Below are 16268 nucleotides of genomic sequence, written 5' to 3' on the forward strand. Positions count from 1 at the left end.
CTACTACTCAATTGATGATCTGTTATTGATATGATTCCTACTTCAGTTAGTGCTCTAAGTGGTTAACTAAACTTCTATGTTTCAGCTACTAAAATCATGTTGAACTCAATAGTCATGCTGCACTACTTGCCGCAACACTTCTGTTTATTTTTTGGTATTAAGACATGGTTGGTTGGTCTATTTGATAAGATTTCGGGGCCAAAAAAAATTTCAAACATACTTGAAGCTACACTTCTGTTTATAATGTCCTTGTACCATGTTTTTTTCCTTCCTGGACATGGTATGGCCTAAGTGATGCTTGTATGGTAAATGGTGTGGTTCCTATAACCTGCTCCTGTTTGATGCTCTTGTAGTTAGGATTCTACTTCTGGAAGTCATGCTCTTGTAGTTAGGATTCTACTCCTGGAAGTGACGCTCTTGTATTGGTCCCTAATTTAGTTAGTGGTCTAAGTGGTTAACATAACTACTAACCTTCAACTACTTAAAACCACTACCAAATTAAATTGATTCCCCTGGTTAGTGCTCCCGTTCTTGGTAGACTAAAATGGATGCAGAAAATGTCTTAGCTTTATATGGAGAAAGGTTGTGCATTAATCATTTCGTGCACATGGAAGATTTTGTAGTATCGATTGTTAAATGTGCTTCATAAAAAATCAGAACGCGAATGTTAGTATTTTTTACTGAAAGTTTTAAATCGAATTGTGATCATAATTAGTCTTTTTTTTCTTCTTTTAACTTTCTTAATTACTTCCTTATTTGCAGATTTTATTCATTTCATGGAAGTTGTCATTGATGGACTGCTAGTGTTTATTTATTTTTCATTTGTATTGACGAACAATGTAAAACTTATGTATGTATATATAGATAAACTATGTGAAACTATGTATTGTGCTAGCCTATGTGTTCTCTAGCTTGTTAAATATTTTATGATGATGTTGGAAATATATATACTATGGAATATATGTGTTGAAGATGTCTGAAACTATATATGTATATATATATGTGTGTGTGTGTGTGCGCGCGCGCGCACGCACGCTCGCGTGACATGAAAATGCAGGGAAATAAAAGAAAGCAGACAAAAAAGAAGCAATACAGGCTCTTTGCCATCTGCCAGCACATGGCAAAGCCCTTTGCCACTAGTCCGCAGACGGGAAAGGGCCCCCGGCAGACGGCCAAGGTTTTAAAGAAGGCATATGGCAAAGAACTTAAACAAGGCAGACGGCAAATACTTTGTTAGCCACCTAACGGAGTAGTTGCCTGTCGCCTGCCGTATAAACACCTTTGTTGTTTTCTCGCATCTCTGGCTGGCGGCAAACCCATTTGTCATCCGCTTTGTCCAGGTAGACGGCAAAGAAGGGCCTTTACCGACGACAATAATAGTCGTAGAAGTTTTGCTAACAGGAGGCTGGCGGCAAAGGCCTTTGCCGACAGTGGAACACCCCTTTGCCTTCTGCTTTGGCAGACGGCAAAGAAGTTGATTCGTGTAGTGTCAACACCCACAAACTCTTTTGTGTTCTTCTCGAGATATCATCTACGCATGAACCTAACTCTGATACTACCGTTGGGGAATGTTGCATGGGAAACAACAAATTTCATGCGCACACGCACACTACAACAGAACAGAGCTTTGGTAACACCGCCTTGTGTTACTATAGGCCCAAAAGTGTGTTACGAGCCCATACAGTAACACAGTTTGAAATGTGTTACGTTAGACCGTGTTACTAAATGGTGTCAACTATCACAGATAGTAATTGTTACGACATATTAAAAAACATGTTGCAATTACATTCTACACTAGTAGAAAAAGGGTCTTTCGGCCGAGGGCCGAAAGACCATTAGTCCCGGTTCAAACGAAAATCGGGACCAATGCCAGGCATTGGTCCCGGTTCGGTTTGACGGGGCATTGGTCCGGTTCGTTTCACCTCATTAGTCCCGGTTCGGGGCAACACCCGGGACTAAAGATCCAGCGACTGCCACGTGGCGTGCCGCAGAGCACTAGTCCCGGTTTGTGACACGCACCGGGACTAAAGTGTAGGCTATTAGTCTCGGTTTTAGATAAAAACCGGGACTAAAGTTGTGCCTATATATACCGTCGCTCCTGCCCATCCTCTCATCTGTTTTTTATTTGTTGAAGTGTGCCCATGCCATGCCCTTGCCACTCTAGTTCATGCACATGACGTGTTCGATGAAATGCCCAAGCCACACTACTTAAGCTTTCTCCTCTCCAAACTCGACCTCCAAAGTCCATTTTCCTCAATATTTGTCTAGGTTTGACCGTGCACCAACTACACAAGTGTTTTAAAAGGTTAGTTACTTCATCATTTCATCTGTCACTGCTAGTTTAGCTCATTTCAAATGCTCAAATTAACTTCTTAGAGTCTGCACATGTGTAGGGTATCGTCCCGTGCCCGTCCTCACCGTTGTCGATCGCCCCGCGCCGATTTCGTCGCGAGCACCACCGTGGTGAGCCTCTTGTTCTTATCTTCTTTTTAAAAGAAAAAAAAATCTTACTTGTACAATTTAGATACATACTTGTATAAATTACTTCCTTTCATTATTTTTTGTTATTATATAGTGCGATGGTTTTGGTATCCACCTCCGTCGACCCTCGTCATGTCTATGATTCGGATGTGGTATATATTATCTTTTATAACTATTTGTTTTATTTAGTGTTTATGACAATTATGACGACCAACATGACATATATTTTTTAATCTAGGAGGTATGTGAAGCGGAAATTCCAACCCACCTAGAAATTCTTATCGAGAAGTTAAATTTGGTTTAAAAAGAAAACAAATACTTTAAGGAAAAATTGAAAATAATTGAGGATAAGAATATGGAACTGGAGTTGCATGTCGCCGATGTCATCGATGATCGTAATATGACGATCGATGCGATGCAGATGAAGATGGATGCAATGCGCTTGAAGATGGATGAAATGTGCTTGAAAATGGATGAAATGCGCTTGAAGATTAGGAACATTAGAAAATATGTCATTGATAAAGAGGCTTGGGATCATTATGTTGTTGGGTCAATTTTTACCTTAGTTGCGATTTTAATCGCATTTGTTGTTGCATTTAAATGTTTTACATAGTTGTATGTTGTTTTATTGTGATGATGAACCTGTATTAATTTGTTCATATGTTCTGCAATGGTTTTTTGATATACGTAATTTCATAATAGAGATGAACCGTCAATGGATGTACGGTGACCGACGCATTTCCGAGTACATTACGAACTGAGACTAATGTCCGAGTCACACTTAAGTTCACATAAAATGGTCCTCGACCGAGGTTAGCAACCTTATCCTTTGCATGTGTAATTGATACAAAAATATTGCATGTGTCAATGCACGGTGGTCATTTCACTATTCATGTATGATGCCAGATCGATGCACGGAAGCGATGGATGTACGGCGAACGACGCGGTTCCGGATTTATAAAAGGCCTTCATAAATTTACCGATGTGGCTGAGGCAAACAAAGTGGATAATTTTATGCCTTGTCCATGTGTTGTCTGTCGAAACATGAAGGAGTACTCTAACTCGAAAAACATTCATCTCCACTTGCTTCAGAGAGGTTTCATGCCCACATATTATTGTTGGACCATGCACGGAGAAAGAGGGGTTAGGACGGAAGACAATAAAGAAGAAGATGATGATGAAAACTATCCTATGTTCACTGAAGAAAACAATGATACTACAATGGAAGACAATGATGGAGAAGGAGGTGAAGAACAACCAGCATCAGATGAGCCCGCTTATGGTCTTGGTCGGGTCATTTCTGATGCAAAGAGAGAATGCGATATAGAAAAGGAGAAGCTGAAATTGGAGGCCATGCTAAAGGATCATAAAAAGTTGTTGTACCCAAATTGCGAAGATGGCAGCACAAAGCTTGGTACCACACTGGAACTATTGGAATGGAAGGAAGAAACTGGTTTATCTGATAAGGGATTTGAGAAGTTACTGAAAATATTGAAGCCGAAGCTTCCAAAGGATAACGAATTGACCGAGACTACGTACGAAGCAAAGAAGGCTATCTACCCTCTTGGATTAGATGTGCAGAAGATACATGCATGCATTAGTGACTGCATCATGTACCGCGGTGAGAAGTACGAGAATATGGATAAATGCCCAGTATGCACTGCATCTTGGTACAAGATCATACAGGATGACCCTGGTGATCTTGAAGGCAATGACGAGCCCCCCAGGAAGAAGGTTCCTTCTAAGGTTATGTGGTATGCTCCTATAATACCACGGTTGAAACGTTTGTTCAGAAACAATGAGCATCGCAAGTTGATGCGATGGCACAAAGACGAGCGTAAGAAAGACGGGAAAAAGTTGAGACACCTCGCAGATGGGCAGTGGAGGAAAATCGGGAGGGAGTGGCCGGACTTTGCAGATGACCCAAGGAACTTATGGCTTGGTCTAAGTAAAGACGACATGAATCCTTTTGGGGAGTAGAGCTGCAGTCACAGCACCTGGCCTATGACTCTATGTATCTACAACTTTCCTCCTTGGTTGTGCATGAAGCGGAAGTTCATTATGATGCCAGTGCTCATCCAAGGACCAAAGCAACCCGGCAACGACATTGATGTGTACCAATGGCCATTTGTTGATGAAATTTTGCATTTGTGGGCGACACCAGGTGTAAGTGTGTGGGATGAGCACAAATAGCAGGAATTTGACCTACGAGCATTGTTGTTCGTAACCATCAATGATTGGTCTGCTCTTAGTAATATTTCAGGACAATCAAACAAGGGATACAATGCATGCACGCACTGTTTAGATAAGACTAAAGGTACATATTTGGAAAAATCTAAGAAGGTTTTCTACCTGGGGTGTCGTCAATTTCTTCCGACCAATCATACCGTAAGAAAGAAAGGCAAGCATTTCAACGGTGAGGCAGATCACCGGAAGAAGCCTAACCTCCCAACTGGTGATGAGTTATTGTCTATGATCAAGGATTTGGATCAAATAGTAATTATTGGAAAGGGTCCTGACGGTCAATCTATTCCGAAAGACGACGTTACCGGACACGTGCCCATGTGGAAAAAGAAATCTTTATTTTGGGTGCTACCCTATTGGAAACACCTAGAGGTCCGGTCTTCAATCGACATAATGCACGTGACGAAGAATCTTTGCGTGAACCTGCTAGGCTTCCTGGGAGTGTATGGAAAGACAAAAGATACAACAGAAGCACAGGAGGAGCAGAAATGTATGAAAGACACATACGACAAGAAGACTGATAAAGTGCGTCAATACTTAAGCAGCTATGCTCTAACCAAAGCAGAGAAGGAAATCTTTTTTGAATGCGTGAGCAGTATGAAGGTCCCCGCTGGCTTCTCATCTAATATAAAGGGAATATTAAATATGGCAGAGAAAAAAATTCCAGAACCATGATTGCCACGTGATTATGACGCAGTTGCTTCTGGTTGCATTGAGGGGGCTTCTACCCGAAAATGTTCGATTACCCATTCTGAAGCTATGTGCATTCCTCAATGCAATATTGCAGAAGGTAATCGATCGAGAACGTCTGGAAAGGCTACAGAAGGATGTGGTCCAATGTCTTGTCAGTTTTGAGTTGGTGTTCCCCCCGTCCTTCTTCAATATTATGACGCATCTCCTTGTTCACCTAGTCGACGAGATTTCCATTCTCATTCCTGTATTTTGACACAATATATTCCCCTTCGAGAGGTTCATGGGAGTCTTAAAGAAATATGTGCATAACCGTGCTAGGCCAGAAGGAAGCATCTCCAAGGGCTATGGAACAGAAGAGGTCATTGGGTTCTGTGTAGACTTTCTTCCTGACCTTAAGTCGATTGGTGTCCCTAAATCGCGACATGAGGGGAGACTAAGTGGAAAAGGCACACTAGGAAGGAAATAAATGATATGTAGGGACGTACATCCTTTCACTCAAACACACTACACAGTTCTAAAAAGTTCCGCCATCGTGGTTCGTATATCGAGGAGCACAAGAATTTTGTACGCTCCGAGTTCTCGGGGAAGGCTATCTCCTGGATTGAAGAAAAACACATGGATACTTTCTACAGTTGGTTGCGAGCACGTCTCATGAATAACAACACTGTTGGAGATCAACTCTACTTGTTGGCCGTGTCACCTTCTTCGACTGTATTACATTTCCAAGGGTATGAGATAAACGGAAATACATTTTACACGACCGCCCAAGATAAAAAGAGCATCAACCAAAACAGTGGTGTCCGCTATGATGCAACAGACGAGAATGGGAAAAAGGACACATACTATGGTTACATAGAGGAGATATGGGAACTTGACTACGGACCTACTTTTAAGGTCCCTTTGTTTCGGTGTAGTTGGGTGAACATGAATGGAGAAGGGGTAAATGTAAACCATTTGTACGGAATGACAACAGTTGATCTCAAGAATCTTGGTTACACAGACGAGCCATTCGTCCTAGCCAATGATGTGGCTCAGGTTTTCTACGTGAAAGACATGTTCTCCAGACCGAAAAAAGAAAAAAAAATAAGCAAATGAATACAATGGACGATGAGCCAAAGCGTCACATAGTTCTTTTAGGAAAAAACATCGTGGGATCGAGGACAAGATAGACATGTTAGCAGGTTATAATAAGTTTGATGAAATTCCGCCCTTCATAGTGAGAATTGACCAAAGCATCCCGTTAAATAATGAAGATGCTCCATGGTTACGGCCAAAGCGATCATAGGCAAGGGGTCGAAATATAAATCTATGTAATGTATTAAACTTTATGTGATGTGTACTAATTGATTAAACTTTATGTGATGCATTAAACTTTATGCGATGTGTACAACGAAGTCCATGCAGTTTTTGCCATAACTCTCTCAACTTTTTAGCACATGCTATATGGGTGAAATGGTGATACCATGCCAACTTTCAACATTTTCAGAGTTCATTTGTAGTGCTTTTCAATTTGAGGGTCAACTAGCTTAAAAAAGTAAATGCATGAAAAATATCAAATGAAGTCAGAAATTGTTGAAAATTTGTGATGTGCCTTTGAATGGTGCATTTTGAACACACAAAAAGTATAGAGTTCAAATAAGTTCAAAAAATGAAATCCCTTTGTAACAGATGAGTTCTCATTCGAAACCCTGATACTTGGAGAGAGATTGTCCGTTTTGTACACGAAGTGCATACACTTTTTGCCGTAACCCTCTCAACTTTCTAGCACATGCTATGTGGGTCAAATGATGATACCATGCCAACTTTCAACATTTTGAGAGTTCATTTGTAGAGCTTTTCAATTTTAGGGCCAACTAGCTCATAAAAATAAGTAAATGCACGAAAAATATCAAATGAAGTCACAAATTGTTGAAAATTTGTGATGTGCCTTTGAATGGTGCATTTTGAACACACAAAAAGTATGGAGTTCAAATAAGTTCAAAAAAATGAAATCCCTTTGTAATAATGAGTTCTCGTTCGAAACCCTCATACTTCAAGAGAGATTGTCCGTTTGTACACGAAGTGCATCCAGTTTTTGCCGTAACCCTCTCAACTGTTTAGCACATGCTACATGACTGAAATGATGATATCATGCCAACTTTCAACATTTTCACAGTTCATTTGTAGTGTTGTTTAATTTCAGGGTCAACTAGCTCCAAAAAATAAGTAAATGCACGAAAAATACCAAATGAAGTTAGAAGTTGTTGAAAATTTGTGATGTGCCTTTGAATGGTGCATTTTGAACACACAAAAAGTATGGAGTTCAAATAAGTTCAAAAAAATGAAATCCCTTTGTAACAGATGAGTTCTCGTTCGAAACCCTCATACTTCGAGAGAGATTGTCCGTTTTGTACACAAAGTGCATCCAGTTTTTGCCGTAACCCTCTCAACTTTTTAGCACATGATATGTCGGTGAAATGATAATACCATGTCAATTTTCAACATTTTCAGAGTTCATTTGTAGTACTTTTCAATTTCAGGGTCAACTAGCTCAAAAAAATAAATAAGAAAATGCACGAAAAATATCAAATGAAGTCAGAAATTGTTGATAATTTGTTAAAATATTTCATAGAAAACAAAAAAAGATCCAACTCAAAAGAATCAACTAAAACATTAACTAAAACGAATGAATTAAAAATAATCAACTAAAATTATCAAGGTGCTCATTTGTTAAAAAGAATCAAGTAAAACATTAACTAAAAAGGAAAAAAAAAGATAAAATCAAAAGATTTTTCATAATGTTTTTTGGTTAAAATCTTTAATAGAGAACTAAAATAGAAGAGATTTATTTTTTGAAAATATACGAGAATTTATAGAGAAAATTCAACCTAAATTTAAAGTGGCCTAACTCACTTTGAATTTAGGTTGAATTTTTTCTTTAAATTCACAGATATTTTTAATTTTGTAATTTAGGCAGAGAGAGTACATTTAGGCCCGTAAGCCTGCTTTAGAGAGGAGCTTGAAAGAGCACGCGCAGCGGTGCTTATAAAGCATTGCTAGGACTCCTCGCTAGGCGTGGTGGGACTAAAGGTTGCGCTGCACCGCGTCGGAGCCAGCCCAACTCTTTAGTCCCAGGTCGTGGCTCGAACCGGGACTAAAGACCCCCTTTAGTACCGGGTCGAGCCACGACCCGGGGCTAAAGCCCCTCGTTTCTCGCCTCCTCGCGTGCCGAAAAGGGGTCTTTAGCCTCGGGTCAAGGATAGAACCGGGACTAAAGACCCCCCCCCTTTAGTCCCGATTCTAGCCTCGACCCAGGGCTAAAGGTCCTCCTATATAAGCAGCAGTTCGAAGTTCCAACCTCTCTCCTCTCGTTTTCTTCCTCCTCCGGCTCTCGCTTGCGCACAGGATGACGACGCGCTCGATGCCGCCAAGCTGCCGGACCTCCGCCTCGCTCTCGCCGTCACTGACGCCCGTCATCCTCCTTGCCGGCACCGGATCTACGCGCGGGCCCCTCTTCTCTCCCGAGGTGAGCCACTCTCTCCTCTCCCTCTCCTCGTCAAGCCCGGCCCCCTCCGCCAGCCTGTACATCCGCGATTGCCGCCCCTCCTCGAGCCCATCCCCCACCTAGCCACCACCGGAGATGCCCGATCCATCTCCGGCGTAGGAGCCTAATACGTCTCCATCGTATCTACTTTTCCGAACCCTTTTGCCCTTGTTTTGGATTCTAATTTGCATGATTTGAATGGAACTAACCCGGACTAACGCTGTTTTCAGCAGAATTACCATGGTGTTGTTTTTGCGCAGAAATAAAAGTTCTCGGAATGACTTGGAAATTTACAGAGAATTTTTTTGGAATTTATGAAAAATATAGGCACAAGAATCAGAAGAGGAAGTGGAGCCGTGAGCCAACAAGCCCACCAGGCGCGGGCCCCCCTGGCCACGCTTGGTAGGCTTGGGGGGCCCACAACGCTCCACCGCCTCCAAATACAGCTCTATTTAGTCTGTTTCGTCCGAAAAAATCAAGGAGAAGATTTCATCGCGTTTTACGATACAGAGGCGCCGCCACCTCCTGTTCTTCATCTCGAGGATATATCTGGACTCTGTTCTAGGCTCCGGAGATGGGAGATCGTCGCCATCATCATCGTCAACCTTCCTTCATTGCCAATTCCATGATGCTCTTCACCGTTCGTGAGTAATCTCATCGTAGGCTTGCTGGACGGTGATGGGTTGGATGAGATCTATCATGTAATCGAGTTAGTTTTGACGGGGATTGATTCCTAGTATCCACTATGTTCTGAGATTGATGTTGCTACTACTTTGCCATGCTTAATGCTTGTCACTAGAGCCCGAGTGCCATGATTTCAGATCTAAACCTATTATGTTGTCGCCAATATATGTGTGTTCTTGATCCTATCTTGCAAGTTGTAGTCAACTACTATGTTTTTTGACCCGACAACCCCGGAGTGACAATAGCCGGAACCACTCCCGGAGATGACCATAGTATTAGGAGTTCATGTATTCACCAAGTGTTAATGCGTTGGTCTGGTTCTTTATTAAAAGGAGAACCTTAATATCCCGTAGTTTCGATTAGGACCCCACTGCCACGGGAGGGATGGACAATAGATGTCATGCAAGTTCTTTTCCCTAAGCACGTATGACTACATACGGAATACATGCCTACATTAGATTGACGAACTGGAGCTAGTTACATATCTCTCCGTGTTATAACTGTTGCATGATAATAGCATCCGTCATAATCATCCATCACCGATCCAATGCCTACGAGTTTTTCCTACTGGTCCTTGCTACGTTACTTTGCCGTTACTGTTGTTACTTTGTTGCTACTGTTGTTACTTTGCTGCTACTGGTTACTGTTGCTATTGCTGCTATCATACTACCTTGCTACCGATACTTTGCTGCAGATACTAAATCTTTCAGGTGTGGTTAAATTGACAACTCAACTGCTAATACTTGAGAATATTCTTTGGCTTCCCCTTGAGTCGAATCAATAAATTTGGGTTGAATACTCTACCCTCGAAAACTGTTGTGATCCCCTATACTTGTGGGTTATCAAGACCTTTTTCTGGCACCTTGGCGGCGAGGCACAACTATATTCTCTGAGTCACTTGGGATTTACGTCTGCTGATCACTATGAGGAATCCGGTAGATCCAATAACTAAAGTCTTGCCCTCCACTACGAGGACAGGTAAGGAACTGCCATCTAGCTCTGCACTTGATTCACCTTCAGTTATGAGTAAGTTTGCGACACCACCTCCTGCTAGAAATCTTGATATGTTGCATGTGCTTGATGATGCTACTTCTGCTTCCCATGATGCTTATGATGATACTATGCTTGATACTGCTTTGCCACTAGTTGCCCTTGATGCACAAATTGCTAGAGTTTCTGCTAGATGTGATGATACTTCTGAAACTGCTGATACTATTGAAGAAGAAGCTGCTATTTTTCCTACTAGAACTAGCTCTCCTAGACATGAATTGCCTGATATGCCTGAGTGTTATGTTATGGATGGAGAGATAGCTAAGGACTTTCTTGCTTGTAAGGATAGCTATGATGTTGAGAAATTAGTGCTGAAGTGGAAAGAAAAAACTTTGAACGCTAGGATGAAATACCACCCGAAGTTTGCTACTTCGCCAATCTTTGTGACCGATACGGATTATGAATTCTCTGTCGACCCTGAGTTAATTACTCTGGTCGAATCTGATCCTTTTCAGGGTAATGAGTCTGAAATGGTTGTAGCCCATCTTACCAAACTGCACGATATAGCCACCCAATTCACTAGTGAGGAAAAGATTCGCCACCACTATATCCTCAAGCTGTTTCCTTTCTCGCTAAAGGATGATGCTAAGACATGGTTCACTTCTCTTGCTCCTGGTTGTGTGCGTAGCCCCCATGATATGGTCTATTACTTCTTTGAAAAATATTTCCCTGCCCATAAGAATCAAGCTGCCTTGCAGGAAATATACAACTTTGCACAAGCTGAAGAAGAGAGTCTCCCACAAGCTTGGGGGAGGCTCGTCCAGCTATTGAATGCTTTGACTGATCACCCTCTTGAGAAGAATGAAATACTTGATATCTTCTATAATGGACTTACCGATGCTTCTAGAGACCACCTAGATAGTTTTGCTGGTTGTGTTTTTAGGGAAAACTGTAGAACAAGCTAAGATTCTATTGAATAATATCTTGTGCAATGAGAATGCTTGGACTATTCCCGAACCACCTCCTAAGACAACTCCTAAGAAAATAGGTATTCTATTCCTCAGTCCTGAAGATATGCAAGAAGCTAAGAAATCTATGCAAGAGAAAGGCATTAAATCTGAAGATGTCAAAAATCTACCACCTATCGAAGATATCCATGGTCTTGATAACCTGATACAGGTAGTAGAAGTAAATTCTCTGTGCAGGTTTGATGAGAGTGATATTCCTTTTGATAAAGTTGCTAGCCTATGCCTGGATGAATTTGATAACTTTGCTGCCAAACAACAAAGTTTCAATGATTATGTTAGCAGACAATTGGAACAGAATGCTCGTATGCTTAGGCATTTAAGTGCTTGTGTGGACAGAAATGTCAATGATCTTAAGCTTCTGAGTAAACATGCCTCTATGGTTACTACTCAAGTAGAACAAATACTTAAGGCTTAGAATGACTTGCTCAATGAGTTGAATGACAATTCTGTTAGAGTCGTCACTAGAGGCGGTAGAATGACTCAGATACCTTTGTATCCTGAGGGTCATCCTAAGAGAATTGAACAAGATTCTCAAGGAGTTAGCACTGATGCACCTAGTCATCCTAGAAATAAGAAGAAAGATGATAGGGATTTGCACGCTAGCAACCCTGTTGCTAATACACCCGAGAGTCCAAACGATGCCTCTGTTTGTGATGCTGAAACACAATCTGGTGATGAACATGAGCCTAATGATAATATCAATAGTGATGTTCATGTTGATGCTCAACCTAGCAATGATAAGGATGTGGAGATTGAACCTGTTGATATTGATAACCCACAGCCTAAGAATAGAAGATATGATAAGAATGACTTCATTGCTAGGAAGCACGGTAAAGAAAGGGAACCGTGGGTTCAGAAACCCATGCCCTTTCCTCCTAAACCATCCAAGAAAAAGGATGATGAGGATTTTCAGCGCTTTGTTGAAATGATTAGACCTGTCTTTCTACAAATGCATTTGACAGATATGCTCAAAATGTCTCTGTATGCTAAGTACATGAAGGATATTGTGACTAATACGAGAAGGATACCTGAAGTTGAGATTTCCACCATGCTCGCTAACTATACCTTCAAGGGTGGAACTCCCAAGAAACTAGGTGATCCCGGAGTGCCCACTATACCTTGCTCCATTAAAGATAACTAAGTTAGAACTGCTTTAGGCGACCTTGGAGGCAGTGTTAGTGTTATGCCTCTCTCTCTCTTTATCCTAGACTTGAACTGGATAAGTTGACACCCACTGAAATCTCTCTGCAAATGGCCGACAAATCAACTGCTTTTCCTATCGGCATTTGCGAGGATGTGCCAGTTGTGCTTGCGAATGTCACTATCTTAACACACTTTGTTATGATGGATATTCCCGAGGACGATGCCATGGCAGTCATCCTCGGAAGACCCTTTTTAAACACTGCAAGGGCTGTTATAGATTGCAACAAAGGCAATATCACTTTCCATGTCAACGGTAATGAGCATACAGTGCACTTTCCGAAGAAACAATATCGAGTACATTGCATCAATGCTATCGAAAAAACTTCATCGATTCGCATCAATGCTATCGAAAAAACTTCATCGATTCTTATTGGGAGCTTTGAATGCCCTATACCTCCTGTTAAGATGAAGTATGATTTTCTTGTTGGGGAAATACACATCCCCATTGAGGTAACCTAGTGACTATTCGAAAATTCTCCGTTCTCTTTTGCGATTCGAATAAGTTTATCAAAGAGACTTGATCAACCTCATTGACGAATTTCTTTCAATGACCATGAGACGGATGAATCGTGAAGTCACAAACCTCTGTTTCAAGCTTTCACCTTCGGTTGCTTAGAAGAAAAATGATAGATTTAGTTTAGTTTTTCCTGTTTTCTGTTTTTGCGTCCCGTAGAAAAGTACCCCGAAAATAAAAGTTCTCCGAATGCCGTTAAAATCAAGTATGATTTTTTCTGGAATTTTTGAAAAATACTAAGACGAAGAGCTAGTCTGGGAGCTGCACCAGTCAGCCACAAGCCGTGGAGGCGCGGACACCCCCTGGTCGCGCCTACCAGGCTTGTGGGGCCCACGTGCACCCCCTCCACTCATTCTAGCTCCCATCTTCTTCTCCTACCTACAGAAAAATTGTTTCGCAGCTCAAACCCGTGTTCTTGCTCTTCTTGCTGGGATTTTCGATCTCCTTGCTCAAAGCACCATTCTCCGAACTGTTTTGGGAAAATTACTCCTTGGTAAGTGACTCCTCCATTGGTCCAATTAGTTTTTGCTCTAGTGCCTTATACTAATTCGCGTATTTTTGCTGCCTTGGTGACCATGTTCTTGAGCTTTGCATGCTAATTTTAGCTGGTCCCAAGTAGTTTGGATGCGTAATATGGCCTCTAGGCACTTGTAGGAGCAGTTGCTACAAGTTTAGTTGAGCCTTGTTCACTTTTCCTTAGAGTCACTGAAAATTTCAGAAAAGGAAGATGTTCAGGAGAAACTATCATGGTGGTTCCTCAAGCAAGAGAGGTCCCCGTCTTGCGATTCGGGAGCCCGATCCTTACCAACCGAGGAACGCACAGGTACATGTTGGCGAACGTCGCATGGGAAACAAAAGTTTTCCTACGCGCACGAAGACCTATGATGGTGATGTCCATCTACGAGAGGGGATGAGTGATCTACGTACCCTTGTAGATCGTACAACAGAAGCGTTAGAGAACGCGGTTGATGTAGTGGAACGTCCTCACGTCCCTCGATCCGCCCCGCGAACAATCCCGCGATCAGTCCCACGATCTAGTACCGAACGGACGGCACCTCCGCGTTCAGCACACGTACAGCTCGACGATGATCTCGGCCTTCTTGATCCAGCAAGAGAGACGGAGAGGTAGAAGAGTTCTCCGGCAGCGTGACGGCGCTACGGAGGTTGGTGATGACCTTGTCTCAGCAGGGCTCCGCCCGAGCTCCGCAGAAACGCGATCTGGAGGAAAAACCGTGGAGGTATGTGGTCGGGCTGCCGTGGAAAAGTCGTCTCAAATCAGCCCTAAAACCTCCGTATATATAGGTGGGAGGGAGGGGACCTTGCCTTGGGGCTCAAGGAGCCCCAAGGGGGTCGGCCGAGTCCAAGGGGGAGGACTCTCCCCCCCCAAACTGAGTTGGACTTGGTTTGGTGGGAGGGAGTCCCCCTTCCTTCCCACCTCCTCCTTTTTTTTTCTCTCATGATTTTCTTCTCCTTGGCGCATAGAGCCTTTTTGGCTGTCCCACCAGCCCACTAAGGGCTGGTGTGCCACCCTCAAGGCCTATGGGCTTCCCCGGGGTGGGTTGCCCCCCCCCCCCCCCGATGAACTCCCGGAACCCATTCGTCATTCCCGGTACATTCCCAATAACTCCGAAAACCTTCCGGTAATAAAATGAGGTCATCCTATATATCAATCTTCGTTTCCGGACCATTCCGGAAACCCTCGTGACGTCCGTGATCTCATCCGGGACTCCGAACAACATTCGGTAACCAACCATATAACTCAAATACACAAAAAACAACGTCGAACCTTAAGTGTGCAGACCCTGCGGGTTTGAGAACTATGTAGACATGACCCGAGAGACTCCTTGGTCAATATCCAATAGCGGGACCTGGATGCCCATATTGGATCCTACATATTCTACGAAGATCTTATCGTTTGAACCTCAGTGCCAAGGATTCGTATAATCCCGTATGTCATTCCCTTTGTCCTTCGGTATGTTACTTGCCCGAGATTCGATCGTCAGTATCCGCATACCTATTTCAATCTCGTTTACCGGCAAGTCTCTTTACTCGTTCCGTAATACAAGATCCCGCAACTTACACTAAGTTACATTGCTTGCAAGGGTTGTGTGTGATGTTGTATTACCGAGTGGGCCCCGAGATACCTCTCCGTCACACGGAGTGACAAATCCCAGTCTTGATCCATACTAACTCAACTAACACCTTCGGAGATACCTGTAGAGCATCTTTATAGTCACCCAGTTACGTTGCGACGTTTGATACACACAAAGCATTCCTCCGGTGTCAGTGAGTCATATGATCTCATGGTCATAGGAATAAATACTTGACACGCAGAAAACAGTAGCAACAAAATGACACGATCAACATGCTACGTCTATTAGTTTGGGTCTAGTCCATCACGTGATTCTCCCAATGACGTGATCCAGTTATCAAGCAACAACACCTTGTTCATAATCAGAAGACACTGAATATCATTGATCAACTGGCTGGCCAACTAGAGGCATACTAGGGACGGTGTTTTGTCTATGTATCCACACATGTAAATGAGTCTTCATTCAATACAATTATAGCATGGATAATAAACGATTATCTTGATATAGGAATTATAATAATAATTACATTTATCATTGCCTCTAGGGCATAATTCCAACAGTACAACCATGTGAATGGCCTTCTGATGAATTCATGATTGAGGCAGGTTTCAAAGACGAGTTCGATACACTTGTTCACAATGTCGGACTCGAAGAATTCATCTCCGATAAATGTGAACAGTATGTAGCTCTCACTTCCTCTTTTGTTCATAGATTCAAAATTTCAGTTGGCCGTGATACATCTATACTGTTTGATCTCTATGACAAATCGTATACCATGGATTTAGAGTATTTCAATAGAATTTACAAGATACCTA

The sequence above is a fragment of the Hordeum vulgare genome, chromosome 6H (genome assembly GCF_904849725.1).
Source record: "Hordeum vulgare subsp. vulgare chromosome 6H, MorexV3_pseudomolecules_assembly, whole genome shotgun sequence".
NCBI classification, from domain to species: domain Eukaryota; kingdom Viridiplantae; phylum Streptophyta; class Magnoliopsida; order Poales; family Poaceae; genus Hordeum; species Hordeum vulgare.